The 18538-nt window shown below is 40.1% G+C and overlaps 1 protein-coding gene across 5 annotated transcripts in view; it reads right to left on the bottom strand.

Moving 5' to 3' along the window:
* Nucleotides 1-18538, bottom strand: part of MYRIP (myosin VIIA and Rab interacting protein) — a 341072-nt gene that overhangs the window by 214882 nt on the left and 107652 nt on the right. The window contains exon 1 of one of the 5 annotated variants that reach the window (XM_075921853.1): nucleotides 10270-10652. The exons of the other annotated variants lie outside the window; for them this stretch is intronic. The gene's annotated coding sequence lies outside the window, so the exon portion shown is untranslated. Of the gene's footprint in view, nucleotides 1-10269; nucleotides 10653-18538 lie in introns of those variants that run through there. 5 annotated transcript variants of the gene reach the window in all.

Genomic DNA, 18538 nt, shown 5'->3' with positions numbered 1-18538 from the left:
GTCTGGGCCATGCAAGGCCTTGATTCTGCAAACTGATCCATTACAACCTAGATTAGTGAGTGGGTCGCATGCATGCCCCTCCATCTCTGTACACAATCCCAGCGGAGCGCATGGGCAAGTTTGGCCCCGTGGATTCCACCTGCTCCGGCCCCCTCCCCTCTACTGAGTAGCTGCGTACTGCCTGGCTGGTAGACACACTCATGCAGTACGCAACTACGTATTGATACTCCTGATAATAATAAAAACTTAATTAGGAAATACCTGACATTTATATGTCTGGTATTTTCTCAATTTGTTTCCCAGACAGAAAGCTCAAATACTGGAATGTCCGGTTCAAAACCAGACACCTGGCAACCCTATGAATGGGACAGTTCACACCTATTGTGTCAGTCTTCCTGTAACCTCAGGCAGGCATCACTGCACATTCTGGTCACACTCAAGGGCAGGCCTGGGCAAAATACAGCCCACAGGCTATATCCGGCCTGCCAAGACACCGGATCCAGCCCATGGAGGCAGTAGGGAACCCTGGGCAGGCTTCCTTGCTTGCCCCACAGGCCTGCACACCACTCAGAAACTCGGCTGCGGGGCACTCTCTCTTTAAGTCCAGAGGGGATAGGGGAAGATTCAGATGCTGCTACCGCCCCCAGCACAATCCTATTAGCCAGTTTCTGGACAGAAACTGGCCAATGGAAGCTGCCTGTTTGAATAACAGGCAGCCACCCTCCCGCTAACTCACTCAGGCGCATGGCGAGCAGGCAGAAACATTTCAAACTCTGCAAGCAGGCTGGTTTGGCTACTAACTGTTAAGTCTCCTGGCCAGAACCTACTTTGGCACCTCAGCCCCTCCTTTCCCCAACCTTCTGCCCCCCACTCCTGCCCTGCTAACTCCACATGCACCCATACCCCTTCCCAGATCTGGCACCCCAATCTCCTGTCCAAGATCACAATCCACTCTTACCCTAGGTCACATCCCAAAACCTGCACCACAGTTCCCTTCCCTAGGTCACAACCACCTCCTTCATCCAAACTCCCTCCCAGACTCCAGTCTCCCTCCTGCACCCCAGGCTCCATTCTGCACCCAACCTCCATCCCAGACTCCACACCTCCTCCATTAATTCCATGGAAGAGTGCAGCCCTCCACCACTTTCCAAAATCAACTGAGAACTGGGCCAGAGCTTCATGACTCACCCCAAGGGGGCAGACACACTACATTTTGGGAAACATAAGTGAGAAAATAAATCTGATTTCTACAATATGTCTAACATATTTCAGTAACAAATCTTTATTTGGGCATGGACTCCAGCCCACGAAAGCTTATGTCCAAATATATTTGTTAGCCTTTTTGGTGCCATAGGACTCCTCGTCACTGTTGCTGGAACAGACTAACATGACTACCCCTCTGATGCCTTTTTCTGTAGTCACTGCAGAATGGCACCATCACATAAGCATTTATCCTCAGGCTTTTTCAAACAATTGTTATAAAATATCATCATCTGTTTGCCAAAAACATACTGAAATCTTCCAGCACTGCTGATAAGGTGAATGTCCTCAATAATGAGCAACACATTGCTATTTTCCCATTCCTGGAAAAATCACTTTGGAGCTCATTAGGCTTCATCAGATAGTTGCAAACTGGCTGCCTAGCATTTTAACCTTATGTTCATGATCTTCTGCTATACTTAAATAATTATGAAAAAACAGAGGGTTTTGGTTCCAGGAATGATTCATTTAATGCTTACAGCATCACTTTGGAACAGTTAACTAAGCAAGAGTCTAGGGGCCCAGTAAATGATGTACTATCATTTCATGAAGGAATTATACAACACTATAAACTCTGCTAAATAAAAGGGGATATCATTCGCATTCAGCCCTTTAAAACTTGTGATTGGTCAAGTTGCGTGAACTAAAGCAGTGAAAAATGAAACCCATGGGCTGTGATGGACTTTCCATCACTGGCAAATTTTATATCAAGAATGGATATTGTACTACCATTTATGAAAGAATTATACAACACTACCAGAATAACTGTAAAGTATAATTCAACAGTGCTCTTCACCGAGGACTATGACATTCTTATAAAAATTAATCTTATATTAATAGAACTACCAGATATAGATTAAAGATTATCTTAAGCACTGAGCTTGCCACAAAACATTAAATACCATTTTATCAGTTTCCCTTAACCAATTAAAATGTCTAATCAATTGGGCTGATTGTTCCATTTATAAGATAGATGGCAACAATTTCTTCCATGACTTGTTTCAGTAATCAATGTCTAATTTACTGCATGTTTAATTACATGCTGGCCAAAACTGAGAGTAAATCTTAGGAGCTTGTCTATACTTGAAATGTTAAAGCAACACAGCAGCAACACTGTAGATGCTTTAAGTCTAGACACTCCCTCTACTGACAAGAGGACTTGTCTCATTGCTGTAGGTAATCTCACTCTGAGAAGTAGTACCTAAGCCAAGAGAAAAATTCCTCCATTGTCTTAGTGCTGTCTCCACTGGAGGTCAGGCTGGCTTCACTACACTGCTCATGGCTGTGGATTTCTCACATCACTGGCTGTGTCTAGACTACATGGCTCCGTCGACAGAGCCATGTAAAGTAGTTTACTCGACATAGTCAATGAAGTGGGGATTTAAATAATTCCCGCTTGATTAAAATGGCCGCCACACTGTGTTGACAATTAGCTGATTCAGCACAGCGCAGCAGTCTAGACTCAGGTCGGTCGACAAGGGAAGCCTTTGTCAACCGCTCCTGTAAACCTCGTTTCACAAGGCTTACAGGAGCAGTCGACAAAGGCTTCCCTTGTCGACCGATCCGCGTCTAGACTGCCGCGCTGTGCCGGATCAGCTGATTGTCAGCACAGTGCAGCGGCCATTTTTATTTTAATGAAGCGGGGATTATTTAAATCCCCGCTTCATTGACTATGTTGAGTAAGTTACTTTACATGGCTCCGTCGACGGAGCCATGCAGTCTAGACACACCCACTGTGTGGCACAGCTGAATTAACCTAACTTTTTAGTGTAGGCCAGCCTTGTGAGTGCTAACAAACATTTGAATGATGCAAATGGAAGGACTTAATATAAAAGAAGAACAAAGGAAAAGATGAGCAAAACATTTTCTGGGTGTTTTAGAGACCAAGCCAAAGTGATCTATCAGAAAGAGTCTAGTGAGAAAAGAGCAGCTGGATGTATTTACATACATAGAATATACAGCTTCTGTCATGTACATTTCTTAATTTTCCTGTTCCATCTTTGTGTCTGGTTCAATAAGACATAATAGTGAAATCCATGGAGCCACACAGTGTCAATAACTGCTGGAAATATGGGATAAATATTCAATAATCTCAGCAAAATGGTCAACAGAATGCCTCAAATCTTAGAAATACAAGATTAGAAAAGGGTATTTGGCATTCTGATGAAGATGTTTTCTTCACAAACACCATGAGTGCTAATTCATGGTGTGTGTGATTTAGTGTGTTTGTACTTACCATGAAATGGTGCATGACAGCCTCTACTGTAGCAAAGATATCAAATGAAATGCACTTAAGAACTTAGTTCAATCTCTCTGAACAGCAGGACAACTATAAACTCATTATTCAAATAATTACATACGTTACAGAGCCTGACTCTTACTGTTTACGAAGCCCTGTGATAAATACATTATTAGCAATTTTACCATCATTACAATAAATTGCTGGTTACAATTTAGAATAGTATTATTAGACTGGCACTTGCATTACTTACAAGTTTATGAGGATAAATTATATAAATTTCTATTGTGTATAACTTTGACATGGTATATTGCTGAAATAAAAGTAAGCAATGAGATCCTAAATTATAGACACAAGGTGGGTGGAGAAATATCTTTTGTTGGACCAACTTGGGTTGGTGGAAGAGACAAGCTTACACACATCTGCTTCTTCTTACCTCACCCATATTGTCTTTCTAATATCCTGAATCCAACATTGTTACATCACTGCAAACGCTAAATTATAGTAAATGAAATACAAGATGATTCATTTATCAATTTTTTGAAGTTAATTATTAAAGTCTACATGGCATATTTTCCTATAATGCCCCTTTACACCCAATAAAATACAGTAAATAGTTTAGTAGCAGTGGTTTAATGCTGATTAAAAGTTGGTGTTTTATGCAAGAATTTGCTGCAGAGATTTGATATTTCAACCAATGTCAGAGACCTTCACAATACATTTATAGTATATATAATCTGTCTCATGTTTCATTGGTTCAATCATGTCTAGAACACACCTTAAGACTCAAAACAAAAAATGGAAGAGAAATGCAACAGAGCACTGAGTGTAGAACTCCTTTGGCCTAACATATACTTAAGCACAGTTCTCTAGAACTACTCCAAAATTCAGAGTGCAGTATACCAGCAAACTGACTGTGCAGATGCCAAATCTGAAGCCTTTATGGTTTCATATGGCTTAACTCCCCCCCCCCTTCCAGCCTAATTTTATTGTAACTTCCAGAAAAGGAAAAATACAAAACAAAAAACCTGCAGTCGACAAATGTGCACCAAAATTAGGCCTTTGACTTTCCCTACTTTTCTGATCAAAGCTTTGTATCCATTTACAATGCCAGGTCTAACACGAAATATAGAATAATTATCAAGAAACCATGGATTACATCGAGGGGCTCTGGAGACATCTAACTAGAAAACAAAGCTACAAGACCATTCATGTAGGTAAGAAGCACATTCATGTAGGTAAGAAGCAAATACCACCACAACTACATTTGTATTACGATAAAAGAGCATATAGAAACTATCAGTACATGATTTGAAGGTGATGGTCCAGTCATCATGTGGGACTAATCAGGGTTTTAAGAGTCTGGGGTTCCATTCCCTGCTCCACTACTGACTTCCTATGTGACTTTGGGCAAGTCATTTAATCTCTTTGTGCTTCAACTCTCCCCTGTAAAATAGAAATAATAATGCTTTCCTACCTCACACAGGTTTTATGAGGTTACATATGTCAAAGTCCATGAGGCACTCAAATATTATGGAGATAGGGTCTAATAAGTATCTAAGAGATTGATGGAACACTTATAGCTACTATAAGATTAAACACTTTTTCCATGTAATTTTTTCCATGAATACCTTTCTCTTTTGCTGTAAATTCTGATAATACCCTTTCTTGGTACAAGTCAAGCTATTTACTCCTATGCAGTCCAATAAATTACAATAATTAGGATAAGCGGCGAGGAGTCCTGTGGCACCTTATAGACTAACTGAAGTGTTGGAGCATAAGCTTTCATGGGCAAAGACCCACTTCGTCAGATGCATCTGACGAAGTGGGTCTTTGCCCACGAAAGCTTATGCTCCAACACTTCAGTTAGTCTATAAGGTGCCACGGGCAAAGACCCACTTCGTCAGATGCATCTGACGAAGTGGGTCTTTGCCCACGAAAGCTTATGCTCCAACACTTCAGTTAGTCTATAAGGTGCCACAGGACACTCCTCGCCACTTTTGCGGATTCAGACTAACACGGCTACCCCTCTAATAATTAGGATGACATGCTTTAGACACTTTTCACCTATGATAGCAGAAAATTAACATGCTGAGAATGACCATTCCCAATTACTAATTCATAATGTTCCTTTGCATTACTATAAAAATCTCTACTGAACATCAGATCTATATTATTCCTGATGAGAAGACATAAAGTTCCACTAGCTAGCAATATTCTAGTTCTCAGCTTTACTTCAAACATTACAATAGGGGGTAAAGTGAACGTATTAAATATTAATAAATACTTGACATACATCTTTCACTATTTATAGCCCTGAAAGTGCTTTACAAAAATGTGCGCGCGCTATCCATGCCGTTGGCACAGGACAGCAGAACATCTATCCCAAAGTTGTCAGCATTGACACAGTGTTAAATATGGCTCTACAGAGTAACACAAAGTACTTCCATCTCATGAGAGAATCAGCACTGGGATCTAGTGCAACATTCGAACAATATTTAAATTACAGCTAAGATTGCTGTGCTGTATGCCATTTAGATAAGCTTTTTCAAAAGAGCTCAGTATTCAGTACCTCCATTGAGAAACTTGGGAGTAATCCCCTTAGCAAGCAATATCTTGAAGCCCTACTGCACTATGAAACAAAAATGCTATATGTTCTAGCACATATTTCCATACTCGGCCAAATATAGCCCCCGACTTGCATGAATACGGTCTCCCCTCCTCTCCCCCGAGGAATATGGAGCCCACCCTGGCATTTCAGCCCCTTCCCCCCTGCGGTCTCACCCTAGTCTGGGCTCCTTTAGGCTCTGGTGTGAGTGTCCTTTTCCTTCTCATTTAGGCCCCATGTCAGCAAGCTGGGTTTTTTTTTGGTTGGTTGGGTTTTTTTTCTTGCTTGTCACTGACTGATTTTTCTGTGGGTCAGTGACCCCTTACGCAAAAAAGTACCCCACACCTGCAGTAAATAAAAAGCAATACTGTTTGTTTCTAGTGAAAGTTAATTATACAGTGAGAAAAAAGGTCAATGGCAGGCTTCTATTTGAGACAGATACGAAATATGATGGTGACAGAGTAGAAATATGTCTTCCAATTTTTTAGGCATTTCAAGAACTGTATTATCTGAGACCCTAGTAGATACAGTCCATAGGAGATGCATTAAGAGGAAAATGATAAATTCATAGTGAAGCAAAGCAGAATAAATTAAATTTGCTATGTAATTGACAGTTTATCACTTTTCACTTCTATTTGAACTAAAAAAACCAACAAAACCACCCATTTGTTCAAAGACATGGAATATTAACTTTAAAGCACATGAAATTAAGATCATAATTGGATACTGACCTTCCCATAGAATCACAGGCACACAAGTATTTGACTTGATAAGAATAGATGCTAAGAATATAAAATAATTGGTGACATACTACATTCCTGCTCACTTGCCTGAAACACTATCAAAGTCTACTTCTCCTTCCCTTGCAACTTTGCTAAGGATGATTTGGTGTGTGTCATATTTATTCCAAATGTATTATAGGATTGTACATGATGAAACTATGTGGTTGCCATACCAATAGGCACACAGAACAGCCACCATATAAGCTTCCACACTTATGCCTTGTCTATACTATCATGTGAAAACTCACACTGCAAATGATCTAACTCTCCTACTTATGCCTGCAGGAGATGCTCTCCCGTCAACATAGCTTCCACCTCTTGTTGAGCAGCACCAATTGAGCACCACGGTGACTAGCCTTCTGAAGAATGGACGCAGTGCATCCCTCCCTTCTTTCACCAAATATCCCAAACGTATTAATACCAAGGAGGAAAATACAGCATTGGCTATCTTATTTCAACCCTTGATAAAACCACACTCGACAGGAGAAACACAATTCCATCCCAGTACATGGGTATGTCTACACTACCCCGCTAGTTCGAACTAGCGGGGTAATGTAGGCATACCGCACTTGCAAATGAAGCCTGGGATTTGAATTTCCCGGGCTTAATTTGCATAAGCGGGGAGCCGCCATTTTTAAAACCCCGCTGGTTCGAACCCCGTGGAGCGCGGCTACACGGGGCACGAACTACCTAGGTAGTTCAAACTAGGCTTCCTAGTTCGAACTATCGTTACTCCTCGTGAAATGAGGAGTAACGGTAGTTCGAACTACCTAGTTCGTGCCCCGTGTAGCCATGCTGCACAGGGTTCAAACCAGCGGGGTTTTAAAAATGGCGGCTCCCCGCTTATGCAAATGAAGCCCGGGAAATTCAAATCCCAGGCTTCATTTGCAAGTGCGGTATGCCTACATTACCCTCCTAGTTCGAACTAGGAGGGTAGTGTAGACATACCCCATCTTAGGTATGTTCAAACTAAGATAAAAGAGCAAAACAGCTTGTAACATATCTTTAAAGGATATTGCCACATTAGTTTTCCCTACCCAACCTGCCCTGAGTAGCCTCCTTCACAAGTGAAGGATTTTGTCAAACCAAGGTGAATAGGAAGGATATAGCTGTCAAAATTCCTTTAGTAGCTTATTTGAAGACAAATGCTGTTCACAGAACAGTTGGAACTGTATAACCTCTTTAAGGAAATTCATCTCACATCCATTCTCTCCTATGAATTTTCTGACTGTCAGCTAGAGCAGAACTTTATTTCTACTCAAAAGAAAAATGGCACAAGTTTCTCACATTATGTCATAGGAGGCGTAATGATTTAAGCTTATACAGTGGAGCATATTCTGCTTGTAATTGCAAATCATTCCAATCAGGCCTGCAATCCAGACTCTTTAGTGCATGTGATTTTTTTGTGTAAAAATAATGTCTTGATCAGAAAGTGCTGAATGGAAAGGAGAAATGTATTTTCTGTCAAGATATTAAATAAAATGTGATGAATAAAATTTTTAGCAATTCCACTCTTGCATCAATCTAATCCGTCTGATGCCAGTGGAGTTGCTTTTGATTTACAGAGATGTAAATAATACTGTAGTAAGATGAAGGCATAAAACAAAAGCCCATGTAACACAGGCCTGGTTTGAGGCCTAGCTAACAATGGACAAAACATGGCTAACAAAGAAAAGCTAAGCTGTGAGCAAGAGGCAGGCCCCTGCTCACAGAACTTAGCACAAACAGAATTGAGAGTGCAAAACACTAATTGGTGATAAGCCCAGATATAGAATAGCAACTGGTACTGGTCATAAGTTGAAAGCACGTGGTACCACCAGCTCATTAAAAAAGACCTTGGTACCCACTCCCCACAAATACAGACTCAGGTTCAGGAAAGGGTCTAAAATGACAGTATGATAGATAAAGATCTAATCAAATCACGAGTACAGGGTGATGGGCGATATCTATGTAGCATCAGAAGGTGGTAAACTGACATCAAAGGGTGGCAACCTGATACATCAGGAGTGATGTCTAACTAGTTTGTACCTGTATATAAAGTGGTGTCTTGGGGCGGGGGGGGAGAGAATAGTCTTAGAATGACCTAGAGGGCAGTGGGAGTTTCTCACTGATGAGCTGAGTCCACTATGTGTAGTGGTTTGGCAGCGTCTACTGACAACTATGACTGTACTTTGCTTAACAATAAACCTGGCCAGGCACCTTCAATTCTAATTTGTGGTCTCTGGGGGCTCTCTTGAGATCAGCAGTAGTGACTAATCGTGCAAATCAACACTGCACACATCATTGAGCACACACACACACACACAAGCAGCCTTCTGGTTATCCTCATCAATGGAGCCAGAGAACTGTTAGGACACCATGGCAGTAAATCCCAACCCGACTACACTGGTGACCCTACAACAAATATTAGCACCAAGCCCACTGTTTTAAGACAGACAAATGGGAACAACACAGGAGATGATAGAAGTGTGACGCTGGCAGAATGCCAACTCATGCCAAAGGCTCCTAGGCCCTACTGAGCACTGACAACGCCTAGACTTAGAAACTAGTCTATTAGTATTGTTGAAGCAGATATTAAATTTGTAAGACTGTGTAAGTGTTTAGATTTGATGAAATGCTTGTGAGATGCTAAATGTATTGATCTCACAACAGCTGTACCCCGTGGTATTAATCTTATTGAGTGTTTACATTGTAAGCCTCTGTAATTCACCAAACAGGGAAGAAGCATTCATTAATGTAAAGTGCTGGTTCCACACACAAGGAGGTACACTGACTCAAATGAGCCTTCATGAAACATCAAAGGACACAGACTTTGTTGACGGTCTACTCCCCACATACATGGAGTAGAAGATGGACACAAACACTTGTTCTATTCATTTGAGATCTGGGGTAATAAAATAAAACTCACTGACCACAAGAAACTCAATCCCCATGCTGCTTGGCCTTTAGAAAGGACAAAATTTCTAAGCACAAGAAAGTTATTTTGATCAATTTCTGAGAACAGGATGAAAGCATCTCCTGAGTAGATCACAAAAATTAGATTATTCGGAAGCAATTTCATTCAGAGAATAACCATAAAACTAAGATGTATAAGAGAATACATATGAATGTGCTAGTTTAAAAAGAGAATGTAAATATGATGGCTTTGAACCAAACTGAAATCGGTTTATGGCTAATGAGATGGAAAAAGCTACCTAGGAGGGATTAAATTCTGCTGTAGAAACTGATATTCAATGAAAGAGAAGAAAGTGGATCAGACAGCCAGGGTAATGGCTTGCAGTATATGAACTGGTTTATATGAGCTGTGACTGGGTCAGTCCCAGACCCCTGTTCTGCCCTCTAGCTCACAGTTTAGGGGCTGCGGTACAAGTCTCACTCACCTTTTTTAGCGTTTGGCTTTCTGTCCCTTGGCAATACAATGGAGTGTTGGGGCCGATGCCTCGGCACATCAGGGCTGAGTAAACAGTCCTCCTCTGGCCACTTGGGGGGAAAGGAGCCTCCAAACACTCCCTGTCAGAGCCCCGTAACTCCTCCTGCAGCCTTGAGCAGTGCTGATGTTGTTCTGCTCAGCTCCTCCGAATCTCCTTATCAGTTGTTTGTTCCTCTCAACCTCCACTCTCCAAACTCAGTGTCCACTCTCTCCTATCCTCTCCCACAGGGAAGGTTTTTAAAGAGATCATGTGGCAGCCTGAATCAGCTCACCTGACCCTTAATTGATTTATAGCAGCCCTGTCTCAGCAGCCCCTGATTAGCCAGGGCCATTGCTGTTTATTTTTAAGGGCTGCCTCTCTCCCCATCTACCAAGCTCTTTAGCCTGCCTTGTCACAGTGCTAAGATGTGAGTCCCTTATAAATACATAAATGATTCACCATATATTGAAGCCCTTATGCAGTTTTTACATACACACAGACAAAATGTATACCAACTTCATTTGCTTCAGGAAGGGCTGCAGTATTTGACCTAATACATTATAAAATGTGTCAACATTTCATTAGTGTTTCAACTGTAATTTCTTCAGGGGAGGGATGTTTTGTGTGTGTTTGTACACAGCCTAGAATAATGGGGCTCTGGCACTTAAATGATTTTGCAATACCACCATAATTAACTGGAGGTGGTTGAAATGAACATCCTGAGGGCACATACACTGAACGTGCATAAACTGTTGACATACAGATCTGAACATGACAGATGGAGTTACCAAAGCAAACTAGGAAGTGGTGTGACAACAATAACATACTTTCTAGAACACAAAATAATGGACTATTCACTATTAATCCTTCTAATCAGATATAAAATATTTCTGCACAATAAATTAGAATACACATAGCCAGTGTTTTTTTTGTCACGGTACTGCCCAGTACACAGTACTGGCACATCGAGTTAGAGCTCAACTTTTCCCCTGGAGTACTGGCACCTTTTTTTTTCCTTACACAAAAAAAGCACTGCTTTTTTGAACTGCTTCTTTACATCTAGCCAATTCCACCTAAAAAATGAACTGATGGGGAAAAGTAAACAGTGCAAATCAAAACACATGCTTTTGCACTGAGAAGAGGTAAAATATCTGGTAGTTAGTAGTTTGCAATAAAGTATTTTTCCTATTACTTTGTGACATATCAATATCCATAATTGCTTATGGCAGCTTCATTGACTGGAACTCTAAGAAAGAGGGTCAAAACAGAGGCATAATTAATTTTACAATACTCAGTAGGATAAACTAAGATTTCTCTGGCAATTACAAAGAACCTGGAAGGAATAATTAATAACGAGAACAGCGTAAAGCTTACTGGCTTAACTTTCTATGGGTTTTGCAAACACTACTTTGCTTTTTATCCGAATGGATTTGCAATACTTCACAATTTGCATTGACTTCTAGGTTTTAATGAATCCAAAAATCTCAAAAGGAAATAACAAAATGGCTGAATTTCTCTTACGTTCATATCTAGTCCAGGTTAAACTATGAATATCCTACATGTATGACAAACCTAACACTTATTCCTTAGCTTCCTAATCTGCATAAGCATTACAATTAGTTTTTTGCAACACTGCCCAACTCCCACACTATCTTGTACATTTTGCAATATTCAACACTTTGCTTAAAGCCCCAGCTCCTGGATGCAAATGATTATATGAGATACTCAAGATTTCACTAAAAGCAGTTTATAGCGCTCATGGTCATAGAGAAAAAGGCTCAAAAACCAGAAATTAAAAAAAAAAAATTTTTGGACCCTCATAATGGGGGGTAGAGGGCTGACATGATTTTTGAACATTAAGTGTTGATAAAACTAGTCTGCCAATTATGATATTTACCAGATGGCACATTACTGGTAAAAAAATCAAGCCCGTCAACTGTATCTATGCACACTTGTAGCTGTTTCACCGCAAAATTGATTAGAACTACACAGCCTTGTTAATTTTACTGTGCACTGACTCTATACCCTAAAGCACTTCAATTCAGTGGTATAATATTGATGCTGCAGTTGGTCTTCCAGAATGGGAAGCCAGAAGGAAAGCCAAAGTATAATCAATGTATTTGTGTCCAACTGTAACAGCTAGCCATCTGAGAAGTTAACTATTCCATTAGTTACAAAGTAATGGATTTTACCCATGCAGATACATGGCTCAACATCAAAATAAAAATTAGTTGTTTTTTTTTAAGAAAAGCATTTCATTTATTCAAAAAATGCAAATAACTGCAGGAAAATAGTGTTTAAATAATAGCAGAATTTCTAGACTCAGTCAATATTGTTTTCACATAAAGAAAAAGTTTCAGCTCGAGGAGAATGTGTAACATCACTGAAAATATTATCTCTTTATATATTCCGAATGAACGCAGTATTAGACCAGGACATAATAGAAGTGTGACTGCAAAAATAAGCATGCAAGCATCTCTCACTATCTTTAAAAGCCAATGCATGATTACTACAGCAATTCTCTCTCATATGGAAAGATTTGTATGCACTATGCACAATATCTAGCCAAACCAATTTGCAAAACAACTTTTGAAAATTTTGCTATTTTAACATTTTGCACATCTGTACTATATAGGCTCACAATGCTTAAACAGGTAATGGTCACGCCATTACCATATGAGCACATAGTTTTGTATAACTGGAACTCATATTTGTATAATTAGGAAAAACAATAGCTACATATTATAAAAAGTCAAAGCTGCTGCTTATCTATACAAGCAGCTCAAATTTATTTGGGGGGTTTTAACTGTACTAAAACCTAAAGCTCTCCATTTATCCAGGTATAACATTTAAAAGCTGTTATGTAGGATTCCTGCTTCTCTCAAATTGCATTATATGAATAGATCTTATGAACTTCAAGACTATTCCAGTTCAATTAATTTATAGAAAAAAGTGGCGAGAGCTTGCTTTATTGTTAACACTGCCAGAGCAAAATAATTTCAAGCAATGCATTCTCCTCAACATTTAACAAATAGAAATGTATTACTTCCATTAGCTACCTTTCACATACATTTATGTAATATCATCCGTTAACTTCACAATGTCATTTCTCACTAAAATACTGCCTTGCTGGGGTCAAACAAAATACAGGACTATGTAGCACTTTAAAGACTAACAAGATGGTTTATTAGATGATGAGCTTTCGTGGGCCAGACCCACTTCCTCAGATCAAAATGATTTTGATCTGAGGAAGCGGGTCTGGCCCACGAAAGCTCATCATCTAATAAACCATCTTGTTAGTCTTTAAAGTGCTACATAGTCCTGTATTTTGTTTCAGCTACACCAGACTAACACGGCTACATCTCTATCACTATTCTACTTGCTGGGGTCATACAGTCTTATGCCATGACTGCTCAATGACTATTATTCAGGAAGTACATTTCACGGCCCACAGGGTGATTCGGCAATTGTCCCCTGTGGCAGAAAACCCAACATGGCTATACTGGTGAAAAGGAAAAAAAATTTGAAAAATTTGTTTCCATTAAACATTCTTTGCCATTTGGCTAGTCAGAGCTTCTTAACAGAGAAAGACGACTTGGGAGTTTTAACATAAATCAGTAAAGAACTAATATAATGTCTGTCCAATGAAGATAAATTCTGCAGAGAAATAAAACTCAAACTAACTCTTGCATTGAAGGACCATTAAAATGGTAGTAGCCCATGTATATTTGTTTCAGAAGAGTTGCTCAGTTCATAAAGAGAGTTTATTCTTTTAAAGATATAAAAAGAATCTGTTTCTATGACCTTGCACAGGAATTCAGAATTATTCAGCTCATCCACCCTAAACTCAAGGGCTAGAAACCTTTCTACAGATGCAGAATGTTTACTTCTGACTTGTGATGACAGGTAAATCTTTCAGATTGGATACAGTTGTGATCAGAGAATCCAACTAGCAGAGAGGGTACTAGAGGCTAGAAAAGATAGGCCCTGCAAGGAAGCTACAGCTCGATCTTATCGAAACCAGCATCACACCCAATCACTGCCTCAATTTCCCTTCTTCAAAATAACCTTACCCTTCTAGAAGTCTACAGGTTGAAACTCTGTGGTCCTGGACTCTCTGGTCCAGCAACATACATGGTCCTTGTTGCTAGACAAAAGTGCCACAGCAACAGAAGGCAGCAAAGCTTGCGGGACCACCAGAGCTAGCAGGACCTGGGGCAGCGGAGCCGGTGACCAGGGAGAGGAGCTCAGTGGGGAGGCTGGCATCTGACCTCCCCTACCCCAACTTCCCCTGGTCCGACAAACTCCTTTGTCTTGTACTGGTCAGATCCCAAGAGTGCCGGACCAGGGAGGTCCAACCTGTAGTTTATTAATGCAACAATTCAAAACACCACATATTTTCCACCTATCCTCCTCCTGGTGCACAACTCTTCAACGTGCCTGGGTCAGGTTTTGCATGGTAAAGCCTGCAAACTTGCGGTTCCCCAAGCCCTTTACCTGGAAACAAGAGAAATTCTCTCTCCACGGGGGAACCTGGCACAACCTTCCTCCTCTGTGCATTTCTCTGGAGGGAACTCAGGCTGCCCTTAATCTTCCCCGGCTAGCCTGGGATCTATTCTGCTCCCTGCATAGGGATGCACTTAATCTGTCATGTGACCCATGGACGGAAAAGTAAACTAGTCAGAGGGGAGACAGAACCCAGTACACGGTTAAAGGGCCAACTCATTCTGTAACAGAAAACTTACCACCACAGAACTTTATGAAATTCTATAACGATCAGAAGTAAACTACAAAAAGCACAAATACACACAAATATATACATATTTTAAATAAAACACCATGGCTTTGGATTCTGAATCTTTGGTGACTTACGATGCGTCCAACACATTCTGTTTTCACAAAAAAAAATTTCTAGTTTGGTTTGGTATTAGAGCTTCTTTTCATGATGTGTTGGCAATACTTTATAGTCATGGGCAGAACCATAATGGAGGCAAACCCTGCACCACCAAGGGACAGCACTGGAGAATTTGTGACCCTAATATCTCTATTGATAGTAATCCCATGCTCTAATAATAAAAATATAGAAATAGGGATATATTATCAACCACCTGATCAGGACAGTGATAGTGACTATGAAATGCTAAGAGAGATTGCAGAGGCTATTAACATAAAAAAAAAAGCTCAATAAGAGTAGGGGATTTCAATGATCCCCAGATTGACTGGGTATACCTCACCTCAGGATGAGATGCAGACAAAGTTTCTTGATAGCTTAAATGGCTGCTTCTTGGAGTAGGAGGTTCTGGAACCCACAAGGATAGAGACAATTCTTGATTTAGTCCTAAGTAAAGCACAGGATTTGGTCCAAGAGGCAAATATAACTGGACCACTTGGAAATAGTAACCATAATGTCATGAAATTTATCATCCCTGTGGTGGAAAAACACCTCAGCAGCCCAATACTCAGACATTTAATTTCAGAAAGGGGAACTACACAAAAATGAGGAGGTTAGTTAAACAGAAATTAAAAGGTACAGTTACAAAAGTAAAATCCCTGACAGCTGCACGGAAACTTTTCAAAGACACCATAATAGAGACCCACCTTAAATGTATTCCCCAAATTAAAAAACTCATTTAAAAAAAAAAAGTGCCACCATGTCTTAACAACCAAGTAAAAAGCAGTGAGAGATAAAGAGGCATTAAATGTAAAAATAGAATATGAAAAGCCAAAAATGAGTTTGAAGAACAGCTAGCCAAAAACTCAAAGTAATAGCAAAATGTTTTTTAAGTACATCAGAAGCAGGAAGCCTGCTAAACAACCAGTGGGGGCCTCCTTAGACGATCAAGATGTTAAAGGAGCACTCAAAAATGATAAAGCCATTGTAGAGAAGCTAAATGAATTCTTTGCTTCAGTCTTCACAGCTGAAGATGTTAGGGAGATTCCCAAACTCGAGCCATTCTTTTTCAGTGACAAATCTAAGGAATTGTCCCAGATTGAGGTATCATTAGAGGAGGTTTTGGAACAAATTGATAAACAGTAACAAGTCACCTGGACCACATGGCATTCACCCAAGAGTTCTGAAAGAACTCAAATGTGAAATTGCGTAACTATTCACTATGGTTTGTAACCTATCCTTTAAATCAGCTTCTGTACCTAATGACGGGAAGATAGCTAATGTGATGCCCATATTTAAAAAGGGCCCTAGTGATGATCCTGGCAATTACAGACTGGTAAGTCTCATGTCAGTACCAGGCAAATAAGTTGAAACTATAGTAATGAATAAAATTGTCAGACACACAGATGAACATAATTTGTTGAAGGAAAAAGTCAACAGGGTTACTTTAAAGGGAAATCATGCCTTACTAATCTATTAGAGTTCTTTGAGGGGTCAACAAACATGTGGACAAAGGGGATCCAGTGGACATAGTATACGTAGATTTCCAGAAAGCCTTTGACAAGGTCTCTCACCGAAAGGTTCTTAAGTAAAGAAAGTTGTCATGGGATAGGAAGGAAGGTCCTCTCATGAATTGGTAACTGGTTAAAAGACAAGAAACAAAGGGTAGGAATAAACAGTAAGTTTTCAGAATGGAAAGAAGTAACTAGTGGAGTCCCACAATTGGGCAACAAAATGGCAAATGAAATTAATGTTGATAAATGTAAAAAAATGAACATTGGAAAAAATAATCCCAACTATACATACAATATGACGGGGACTAATTTAGCTACAACTACTCAAGAAAGAGATCTTTGAGTCATTGTGGATAGTTCTCTGAAAACATCCACTCTGTGCAGCAGCAGCCAAAAAGAAGCAAACAATGTTAGGAATCACTAAAAAGGCGATAGAATATAAGACAGAGAACATCTTAGTGATTCTATATACAATCATGATATGCCCACATCTTGAATACGGTGTACAGATGTGGTCGCCTCATCTCAAAAAAATATATATTGGCTTTGGAAAAGGTTCAGAAAAGGGTAACAAAAATGATTAGGGGTTTGGAATGGGTCCCATATGAAGAGAGATTAAAAAGACTTGGACTTCTCATTTTAGAAAAAAGAGGAGACTAAAGGGGGATATGATAGAGGTGTATAAAATCATGACTGACGTGGAAAAAGTGAGTAAGGAAAGTTGTTTTCTTGGTTCCACAATATAAGAACCAGGGGTCACCAAATGAAATTAATAGGTAGCAGGTTTAAAACAAACAAAAGGAAGTTCTTCGTCACTCAGTGCACAGTCAGTGTGTGGAACTCCTTGCCAGAGGATGTTGTGAAGGCTAGGACTTTAAATAGGGTTCAAAGAAGAACTAGATAAATACATGGAGGGTAGGTCCATAAAAGGCTATTAGCCAGGATGGGTAGGAATGGTGTCCCTAGCCTCTGTTTGCCTGGAAATGGATGACAGGAGAGGGATCACATGATAATTATCTGTTGTGTTTATTCCCTCTGGGGCATCTCATATTGGCCACTGTCAGCAGACATTTTACTGGGCTAGATGGACCTTTGGTTTGACCCAGTATGGCCATTCTTATGATAATTCTCCACCCATCATGGCTCTTGGCTGGAAGAGGTGGGACAAGGTCTAGCACCTCCAAGGGGAAGCTTCACCCACTGCCCATGTTTATGCTGCATCATTTAGCACTGTAGTGTTATCATTCTGAGTATATTATGCAGGCATATAAATATTTAGTAATCCTAAAAACATCATGTGATGGCTTTGTGTGATACATGTATATCAAAGATGAAATTCTCATACAAATCTTCCATCTTCTCCACCATATATAGTTTAATTTCACTAACATTTGTGGTATGACCTGGTTTGGATGCAGGTTGCCCAAACACTGCATTCTTACTATTGGTCCCTATCATGTGCTTCTTAATCTTTATGTACAGTTAGTTCCTTTTCTGATTCCACAATATATTTGGCCTTGAACATTATAAAAAAAATCTTGTAAACACACGCAGTCATAGGCGTGCGCAGCACATTTCATTAGGGTGTGCACCCAAAGAATTTTTTTTAAATGTACTCTTTGACCCCCATTAGTCACACCCCCCAAACTCCATTAGCCACGCCTCTGGGGGTAGTACTATTGGGGCAATATGAACACATGATCAGAAATAAAAGGTGTCATGTGACCCCCCCCCCCCAGGATTTTTCCCACCATCCTCTTACCAACAGGGGATTAGTTTGGCCCTCACCAAGCCCCTTCCCCATGCAACTATCCTGCAATTCCTTTAACCTAAT

Source organism: Pelodiscus sinensis, chromosome 2, assembly GCF_049634645.1.
Source record: "Pelodiscus sinensis isolate JC-2024 chromosome 2, ASM4963464v1, whole genome shotgun sequence".
NCBI lineage: Eukaryota > Metazoa > Chordata > Testudines > Trionychidae > Pelodiscus > Pelodiscus sinensis.
This window is presented reverse-complemented; position numbering and strand designations above follow the sequence as displayed.